The 11,122-nt window shown below is 37.6% G+C and overlaps 1 pseudogene; it reads left to right on the plus strand.

Annotated features, from left to right (window-relative positions):
- Positions 1-6,542: 6,542 nt before the first annotated feature.
- Positions 6,543-7,716, plus strand: LOC106344193 (annotated as a pseudogene).
- The last annotated feature ends 3,406 nt before the right edge of the window (positions 7,717-11,122 follow it).

The following is an 11,122-nucleotide window of genomic DNA, read 5'->3' on the forward strand; positions in this document are numbered from 1 at the left end:
TTGAACAACACCGATTTTTTTCTGAAGACAATTTGAATATCGGAACGGGAACTTGCCCATTGCTTTTAATATGTAACTCGCTTCTTGAGCAAATATCCGGCAAGTCCAACCTCGATTTTATGTTGTCTTTTGTCTTCCCTGGGACATTCAATATTGTATTCATGATGTTCTCAAAGAAATTCTTCTCTATATGCATCACATCAAGGTTGTGGCGCAGAAGGAGATCCTTCCAATATGGTAACTCCCAAAATATACTCTTCTTGTGCCAGTTGTGATGAACACCGTAAGAATCAGGCATATTACGAGGGACATGCCAATTACCACCCCAGCGAACTGTTTCGTTAGCTCCGTAGTAGTCGATTTGCGCTTCAATTTGTTCTCCAGTTAGATATGGAGGAGGAGTGTCTCTCACAACCTTTTTGTGCCTAAACAAATTCTTGTTTCTTCGGTACGGATGGCCAACTGGAAGAAATCGACGGTGACAATCGAACCAACTTGTCTTTCTACCATTCTTCAGTTGAAATGCATCTGTCGTTCCATTACAATATGGACAAGCTAATCTCCCATGTGTAGTCCATCCAGACAACATCCCATAGGCAGGAAAGTCACTTATGGTCCACAAAAGCATAGCTCGCATCGTAAAATTCTTCTTCGTTGAGCAGTCATACGTCCTCACCCCTGTTGACCACAAATCTTTCAACTCTTTTATCAGTGGTTGTAGGAAAACATCAAGTGACCTTTTTGGATGCTTCGGACCGGGTATTAATATGGTCAAGAATAAAAACTCCCGTTGCATGCACATCTCCGGTGGCAGGTTGTATGGCGTAAGAAAGACAGGCCACAATGAATATTGTCTCCCTGACATTCCAAATGGACTAAATCCATCTGTGCATAATCCGAGGTACACATTCCGGCTATTGCTAGCGAAATTCGGATGTACTTTGTTAAAATTTTTCCAGGCTCTTGCATCTGATGGATGAGTCATCTCACCATCCGTCTGAGTATGCTCGGCATGCCACCTCATCTTTCCAGCAGTCTGCTCCGATTGGTACAATCTTTTCAATCTATCTGTAATTGGTAGGTACCACATCCTTTGGTACGGTACCCTATTACGTCCCCTTCCTTGCGGCTTGAATCGTGGTTTCTTGCAGAATCGACATTCTTCCAACTTCTCATCATCTCCCCAGTAGATCATGCAGTTGTCGATGCAAACATCTATCATCTCCGAAGGCAACCCAAGACTATAAACCAGTTTCTGAATCTCATAATAAGAATCAGCAGACTCATTGTCTTCCGGCAAATACTCTTTAAATAAATCTGCCCATTCGTTCATGCAACTTTCAGGTAGATTGTGATCAGTTTTAATATTCATCATTCTAGCAGCCAATGACAATTTAGAGAGACCTTCTCTACAACCACTGTAAAGTGGTTGATTTGCCGCATCTAACATTTCATAAAACTTTTTTGAATCTATGTTAGGTTCTTCATCTTCATCATCATGAGCTACGAATGCATCAGTTACCATATCATGAACCCTATCATAATCTACCATCGGCTGATCCTCCTGATGGTAACTATGTGCATTATGCAATTGATGATCAACCGGTTCTTCTTGAAAGTTGCTATTACTACTAATAGCTTCATTCTGATCATAACTATAACCTTCTCCATGTTGCAACCAGATATAATAATTTGGCGTGAAACCTCTATTTACTAAATGCTTCCAAACATTTTCACGATTTGCCAACTTTGAATTGTTACATTTCCTACAAGGACAGAATATTTTACCGCTTTCTTGGGCGAGCGGTGTAGAATCTGCTTGATGCATAAAACGCTCCAACCCAGCAAGATATTCTTTCGTCACTCTCCCGTTAGCATCTCTATGCATATACATCCACCTCCGCAACTCGAAAATATTTCCCAAGCCCGACCTTTTTTTCACGTTTTTTTTCTTGTTGGTGTGCTTAAAATTATGTTCAAACCTCCATATATATAGAAAATTTTCGAATCTGGTAGTTGAATTTTGCTAGGAATTTACGACGAAAAATTAGGTTGGTGGCAAAAAAAACGTGTTAAGTTGGTGGATTTCTCGTTCTTTCCTCGTAAGGTATTTCCTCGTAAAAATCATGCTAAACTTACGACGAATTTGCGACGAAACACATTTTTCTCGGAAAAACCACGTCAACTTACGACGATTCTACGAGGAAAAGCTTTACTCGGTATTTTACAAGGCCATTACGAGGAAACTTTATTTCCTCGCAATTTCATCGTTAAGTCATCGTAATTTCACGAGGAATAGTTTTCCTCGTTAAATTTCCTTGCTAAAACTGTGTTTTCTTGTAGTGATCTTCCCCCAGAATCTGGGAAAAAGTGCGACCAAAACTCCATCTTGGAGCCGAAAACCGTTGAAACTATAGATTTTGAAACATCGATGTACGCTTTGAAATACATCAATCATCTACGATCGATCCAAAAAAATCAACAAAGATTTTCAGATCGAGAGTCGATTGGACAAAGAGACCAAAAGCGTAGATCGAGAACTGATTCCAGATCAAACCGGAGAAGAAGCCGGCGAAAGGACGGTGCTATCAGAGCCACTGCTTTCCCGGAGACGAAAGCCGGTAAAACCGGTGCTGTTAGAGCCACCGTTTCCCAGAAACGAAAGCTGGCGATAGCGGTATAGAAAGAATCACCGCTTCCCAGAATCAAGCTTGCTGACCGGAGTTGAATTTGATAGAAGCTCCGGTTGAGGTTTCATCTCAATCCTTCCTCTGTGTCGGATTAAGGAGAGAAGACAGATCAAAAGGAGAGAGAAACTTAAAGAGGGTTTGACTGTCAATTATCCTTCCTCTTCTGTTTTTTCTTTCTTATTCCAAAAATAAAAACTCTTACCTTAATTTTTTTGGATTAATGAAATACAAACGTCAATTATATCTTTCTTACCAGAGTTGTTGGAATAATGTTTATGCCTCGCTGTGTTCAAAAAAAAAAAAGTTTATGCCTCGCTGGTTTTTTTCCTTGGTATATAGTGTTGCAGAAGCTCTTAAATTAAGCATGGACATTTTGGTTATCAATTTGGTTTATATGAGTTCAAATATAATAGTGTGTAGGTAAATGACTAGAAAATTTATATAAGAACTGGTAAATTTTTAGTTCCGATAGGATTAATTGGACAATTTCAGATAAATATCAAGACACTTTTTTAAAAAAAAATCGGGAATTCTAATACTTTTTGATAATTAGTTTATTTTTCAAATATTTTTAGATACATTTGATACATTTGATACATTTTAAATTATGTAGATATATATTTTTGGTTATGTTATATATACATAATTAACATTTTTATAAATTTGAGTATCCGTTCAGTTTCCATTCATTATTCCAAATATAAAAATATAGAAACCGTTTTAATATTTAAGAGCTTTAATCCAGTTCTAATTATTTCGGTTTAATTTTTTTCAGATCTAATTTTTTATCTAGGCCTATCCGAGACAATTGATTTCCTAATTTTTGCTTGTACAGAAAGAAAAGAATATAGTAATTTCTATAAGATCAAAACTAAATTAACGAAGCGTTTAAAACCAATCTAACTATTTACCTTGGTGGTGGTACACAACATAGTAAGGTGTCGGTTTGAAAATTCCCAATCATTCTATGCACTACCGCTGACTGACAGCAAAAAGGGTGTCATTATACTTTTTTTTTTGTCATCTGGTAGATTAAGATTAGATCAAACATCATTTTACACAAGGACGTTAGAAATATTGCCTACCCTTAGAGAGCCAAGAGCCAGCGAGATAACATGTACCACCCAGAGCCAAAAGTTGAACATAACACAAACCCCTAAAACTAACAAAGACAAAGAAGAAAAAAGATGCCGAGAGGCCGGAAAAGAAAACATCAGGAAAGGAGTGCTCAACCTTGCACTCAACACGAGCTTACCTAACTAGAACTCATCAACATTTAACACAACTTGAGAAGAGCAACGAGATAGACTGGAAGCACACAAACATCACCAACACATAAACTGAATCGAGAGAGGTTAGAATCCTTAACCGTCGATGTAAACACCTTTCAATCCCAACTAAGACTCGCCATTGGACCTTGAGTGGGCTCTCCACGCGCCTCATATGCATCATCACCCCACGGCGAAGCCTATAAAAGTTTTCCGAACACGTCTTATTCACGCAGCCGGTAAGTGGATAATAACCACTCCAAATCCAGGACTATCACGATCAAATTGGCGGCAATCGACCAACAATAAAACATTCGCTCCGATATACATCTATCTCCTTCCGTTCTTCTCAAAACTAAGGTTGAGCTCGAAAAGGCTCTGACCATCAAAGATCAACAACCACCGGAGTTGACTCCAATGAAGCACTCCCAAGCCCAAGCAAGACGCCAAGCCACATCCGCTGCTAAGCCTCACACACCCGTCCACTATGGCCACTACTGCTTGTCCCAGAGAGGAAACAGAGGGTAGAGCATGTTTCCAAGCCTCACGCGCCGACATCGAAACAACCGGAGACAAGATCTACAAAGAGGAAAACGAGATCTGACACGGTCAACAACCATAAAAGCCGACTTCCTTACCCTACAACCAAAGATGCCTCGTCGATGCTCTAGAGAGGAGCCCTAGACCGCTGAATCTAGCTCTCCCGGAGTAGATTTTGGGTTCCAACGCCGAACAAGCCCCAACCAAAGACACCATAAATATTGACGCCGACAAGGAAGAGGAGAAGGAAAACAAAAATAAAAGGATGAGAGGGAAGAGATGCAACCGACGATGACCGGAGAGACCGAACGCCGGTGCTCGAGAGTTCGATTTACCTTTCGCCGCTTTTTTCTCTGTACTTTTTGCTGAACACTTTTACGAGGTGTCATTATACTTATGTATGTGTATGTGTATATATATATATAGTATTGTGGTGTGTAAGTCAACGACTTAATTTCTGTAAAAACTAAACGCTAAAATCAATAATTCATTATATCCATTATTAATGCAGGGTAAACAAAGAACTCTAACATATTATTATGAGTGAAAAAGGTGAAACGACTTTTTTTTTTCATGGCCAAATAAAAGAAAGAATCGAAATTAAGAAAGGTTGCATAAGAATAGAGAAAAAGACGAAGAAAAGGAGGAGGATAATGCTACACCAAACGTGTTGCCTTGTCAACATCTCTTAATTGAGCAACCACTTATTGCACTTACTCATGAGTCATGAACTTCTTCTCCCCACTTTGCTCTCTTCCCAGTATACAGATAATATGCCCTCAGATTACCGTTTACATAATTATAATCATGTGCGCAGTTAGGAACATTTCTCTAATACTAATTTTCTTCAGTATCAAGTAATGTCAAGATCCTAGCTAGCTGATAATACATTATAAATACAATGTCATTTATACACTTAGCTTGTGCCATAACTGGAGCAGTAGACATATATGATTGCCTAAGACAAATAATATGTCTAAAGCTCCTATTAAATTAAACTAATTAAGCTCCTGTGTGTAAACTCACATGCTATGTCCATAAAATAAGCAAATCTTAACTGGAACACTGGCTAAAAGAAGAAATTCATTATATTTATTACGAGTGAAATGGTGAAATAGGAAAAAAAGAAGAAGAAGAAGAGAGGTGAAATAGGTCAATTAAAAAATGGTGAAATAGGTGTAAAGAAGAAAACGAAATAAAACAGAAGGAAGGGGGGGGGGGGGGGGGGGGGGGGGGTGAGGAGGTTCTTGTAGAATTATTACTAGTACTAGTATAGTATAGTACATAGTGCGGGTCAATCTTATTATTTGAGCTTCATTGTTATATGAGCCGGAACAAATTACGAAAGTCCAGTTAATTATTTATAATGGGTTTCAGTTGGTTTTATATCTTGGACTGATCCTAAACCTGACGAAAGGTTTGGAGCTATTCTCGGCCGGTCGCTGTAATCAAGACTTCTATTCACAGAGAGCAGTCTTTCTTCTGAGAAACGCCTTAGAAGCTGTTGGAAAGTTGTAAGATGATTGATGTGGACTACAACAAGTGCTACCATCATCTTAAAAGCTTCTTGATCGGGCTTGGAGTAGTATATGTATAAAGAGTTTGGGCAGCAGGCCCTTATGTTCTCCCATGTGTTTAGAATTCGAATTTCTCCATTTTCAATTTTGTGTGAATGGTAAAGTTCATACATGTCCCTCAGGCAGCAACACCATACTGTATGTGATGGAGAATGCGAGAGACGAGCTGAAGAAGAAAGGCAACGCAGCACAAGAGTGGGGACTTGGCTTATTTCCTATTTCGGACCTGGAATCACCTTCGAAGGCCTTCTCATCCGCAGCCTCACCTCTCCCTAATTTTCAAATATGGAAATATTATGAAAAAGAAAGACGAATAGACATACTAAGAGCCACAAACATATTATACTTAACTGTTGTTTAATTTGATTCGAATAAGTAACAGCATGTAATAAGCGTTGTTAGGAAGAGAAAGAAAAAGAAAAACACATATATATTAATAATACTAAATGGCATGTGATTAGGAAGGAATGTTTAGAAAAGGTCAAAAGCAGCAGCACGTGTCAGTAGCGGAAAGACTCATCCACTTGGAACCACACAAACAAGAAGAGACGAAACCCATTGCTTCTACTAAAAACAAGGCTTCCACCTTTTTTTAATTCACACGCCCGCACCAAAACACTTGCATCAAAAAAGCCATGAACTTATCATGCATTGATTTTGTCATGTTCAGCAGTCGTGGACAACATGACGAGGGCAACATGTCACGTCCCTCATGGAAGAGGGAGAGATCGAATCATCTAATTAACTTGTCTCCAAACCAAGACGAAGAGCTTGCCAACTGTCTTGTCTTGTTATCCAATTCGGGGGATCATTATAATAGTGGTGGCCATCACAACAAGCATGGACATGGCAAGGGTAAAACTATCAAAAAACAAAAGACCTCACAATCTTTCCAATGCAAAGCTTGCAAAAAGGTGTTTACGTCGCATCAGGCATTGGGTGGACACAGGGCAAGCCACAAGAAAGTGAAGGGTTGTTTTGCCACTCAAGATAAAGAAGAAGAAGAAGAAGATGAAGATGAAGATGAAGATGAATACAAAGAAGAAGATGATGAAGAAGAAGAAGAGGAGGAAGAAGATAAAGCAACAGCGGCCGATCACAATAATATTATTACAAGAAAAAGATCCAACGCCCACGAATGCACCATCTGCCATCGCGTATTTTCATCGGGACAAGCCTTGGGAGGCCACAAGAGATGTCACTGGTTAACACCTTCCACTTATTTTCTTATGACGCCACTACATGATTCTTCTTTTGCCGCAAGATCTCAGATGCTAGAACAACCATCTCTAGATCTCAACTTAGCTTGCCAAGAGTATTCCGTTGATCCAACGGTCATGAGAGTGGGGAGCGATGATGGTGGCAACAATCATAACGCTACTGCACCTGATTCATGGTTAAAGCTCGCTAGAGGTGATTGGTCTTAACCGCTGACTAGTTATTATTGGTTAAAGTTGCTAATTATATTCATTCGATTCACATACCAATTACGAGCATCAAATTATATAAGCGTAAAGCCGTTCGCTTCGCTGTGCTAGAGAGCTATACTAATACACGTATAAGACTTATAGTCACCATTTGAAAAAGTAAACGGTATCTATTTTTTTTTGTGTGGGCGAAAGATCACCTATGGCTGTCCTTACATGTTGAAAGGCAGCTTAATTTATAGGCGTCGATATAGTATAGCTAACGATTTTTTGTCATAATTAATTTAATTCATCCTTGTCTTAAAGAGTCGTCGTGATTTACTTGTTTGGCAATATCAAGAACGAAATACATGTACACAATCTCAAAATACATAACAGCTTAATTAATTAACAAACATGAAGAAGATCCGAAAGAAGAAAATATCACAAATAGATGAATCAAATTGACCAAGCCGCTCTTACTACACACACTGCAACTAGTAAACGAAATTGGTGGTCACCATCCACTGATCAGTTGGTGTGTGGACCTCAAAGTCTGTTAAGTTTGAGGGAGAAATTGGTCATCTTGAGTGAGGCAAGATAAATTCTTTTTTCCATTGTACAAACAGTGGGGAAGATGACTCTACTCACTCTTTTCTTTTATATATATTGGAAACTTTGTACTCATGTTTTATCCTCAAGGCCCAAAGCTAGCAAGGTATACAAAGCAATCATGAAAAAAAAAAAAAACTACAAAGCAATCCCGAATGCGAAAGGTAGGGGGGGGGGGGGGGGGGGCTCCTCTACCTTCGTATCGGATGCCTTCTCCTGCATTCCAAAGACGAGTGTATGTTATCATCTCCTTTCTAGTTTGTTTCAGATCATCTCATACTTTGTCAGACCAACAGTTACCTCTTTGGTCGGATCCCATCTTCTTCACAGTCCATCACTCCGCTTAGTTCCCCAAACATCTCTTTATGTCCTTTGCTGTCAACATCCCCCTGCCCACAATGTAAGTTAGACTACATCCACCACCAGTACCACCCTTCCCAATCTAACTTCGAGAATTTTCCATAGTTTTGTTCTTTCTACACGAACCAGTTCACTAACATTTCATTATTTATCAAAAGCACAGACTTTGTTTCACTCCAGTCACCAACCAAAAAAAGGACATTGCAACTGACTCACTGTATTCGTAACAAGGATAAGTGCACCAAAGTTTAGTCCGTTCTCTAACACGTGTCTAAAATTTACCACATTGTTTTTGTTTATAAACAACTTCATAATAATACGTAGCATGTACTCTCGATAAAACCCACTTTATATTTATCTGAAAATATCAGAGAGAAAAGCTACCCGGACTCTAACTCAGGGTTACTAACACAGAGTCTAACTAAAGACTAATTAGTTACATTAGCCCTGTTCGGTAAAGGATCGCAGCGTCAGCGTCAATCCTTCAAAACAATGCCTAATTGTAAGTTTCTTGAGGCTTAAGGATGCGGAGAATAAATGGCGGTGACACCCGCGTTTGACGTCGAAGGCAATTCCGATGAACGCTGTTTTATTCAGCGTCACTATATTCAGCGGCAACACTCTGTAAAATAAACACAGCGATCTTCTTTTAATTCTTTACTGCTATATTTATCAATCGATGACGTTTAAATTATCGCCGCTTGACGCTAACGCTGCGACAACCTAAAGAACAGGGCTATTATATATTTAGTAGGGAATAGTGAAGCCCTAAGACCATGATTATTGCAGTTTCTTAGGAGGGTTTTTAAACAAATAACAACATTTAATTAAATGAAAACTAAATGAAACTGTAATAATCGATCCTTAATGTGGGTCTTTGATAACCGATCCTTAAGTTTTTAAAGAGCAAACGTGTCACTCAGCCCTTAATTTTTCTGTTATTCTTTTTCTTCTCTTGTCTTATCTGATGGCTTTCGTAACCTGCAATTGTTTGTTCAATTGGTTTCTCTTAGATGGATCTCCATTTCTCTGTTTCTATGTCTCTGTTGAATCTAATTTTTTTTTTTGTTTTTGGTAGATCGTGAGCATAGATGCTGGTCCGTGGTCGTGAGCAGAATCGCCGGAAGTGAACCCATGACGAATCAGAGACTCCGCCGGTGAGGATCAAAAGAATAAGAAGACGCCGTGGCCATACCAGTCAATCTTCCTGTTTCGGGTGGTGAAGGAAGATGATGACGTGGTGCCTGAAGGCAGCGTGTCTTTTTTTTTTTTAGGTTTAGATTTTTTTTTTTTGGTTTAGTGTATACCTAAAATTGAGATGGTTTGATTTTATTTTTTTAATTTATGGTTTAGTTTTGTAAACCAAAATGTATTTGTAAGCCACTTTTAATTAATAAATAAATAAATTTATTTTATTTTTACTAATAAAACAATTTTCGATTTAATTTTAAATTATTTTATTTTAAATTATAATTATTTTGGTTTATTGTTGAAATACCTTTAAATATCGTCAATATGATGTTTGTTCAAACAAAAATTCGTGATAGACAATCAACAACTGAAAGCTGATTTGGTTGAATATATATGGCGTAAAATTGGACGTGATCGAAGACACCGGAACTTCACATGTCGATCTCACGTATTCTACAGATATCCCTTCAAATATCGCCAATATGATGGGTGTTCGAATTAGAATTCGTGATAGACAAATACATCAACAGCTCAAAGCTGATTTGATTGAACATTTATGGAGTAATTTTGGATGTGATGAAGACAACAACTGAGTTCAGAATGTTTCTTTCAAATTATTCTCGATTATTCTACTAATCTTTATTTTTATGTTTTTTATATCAATGTTTTAAATGTTATCTTTTAATATGTTTTATTTAATAAATAAATTTTATCTAAATTTTTTTTTTTTTTTAAGAACCTCTAATTCAGAAACTCCCATTGGACCGTTCAAAATGGAAATTTCTTAACTAGAGTTCTTAACCCCACTTAAATACATTTAAAATATTAAATAATCATTAAGAAACCCACTTAAGGATCATGGGATAATTATGCTCTAAGAGCATGATTATTGCAAAGACTCATATTAGGGGTTCTTATTACTTTTTAATGCATTTAATAACAAAAAGTGAAATAAGAGACAAGGTTAAGAAACCCACACATTTTAGTGGTCCATTGCAAGGTTCTTAATTTAGGGATCTTAAAAAAAAAATCATTAAACATTTTTTTTATTAAACTTAACATTTTTTTATTAAGTAAAACATATTAAAAGATAACATTTTAAACATAGATTTTTAAATAAAAACATAAAAACAAAGATTAGGAAAATAAACGATAATAATTTGAAAGAAGCATCGGAGTTCAGTTGTTGTCTTCATCACGTCCAAATTTAAACCATACATGTTCAACCAAATCATCTTTCAGTTGTTGATGCATGTGTCTATCACGAATTCTAGTTCGAACTCCCATCATATTGGCGATATTTGTAGGCATATCTGTAGAATATGTGAGATCCACATGTGAACTTCCGTTGTCTTCTCCTTGTTGGAACTCGGAAACATCAAATTGAGTGTATCCATCTCGTTCGTCTTCTACTATCATATTATGGAGTATGATACATGCTCTCATAATCTTTCCGATTTTGACTTTATCCCAAAAAA

The sequence above is a fragment of the Brassica oleracea genome, chromosome C5 (genome assembly GCF_000695525.1).
Source record: "Brassica oleracea var. oleracea cultivar TO1000 chromosome C5, BOL, whole genome shotgun sequence".
Lineage (NCBI taxonomy): Eukaryota > Viridiplantae > Streptophyta > Magnoliopsida > Brassicales > Brassicaceae > Brassica > Brassica oleracea.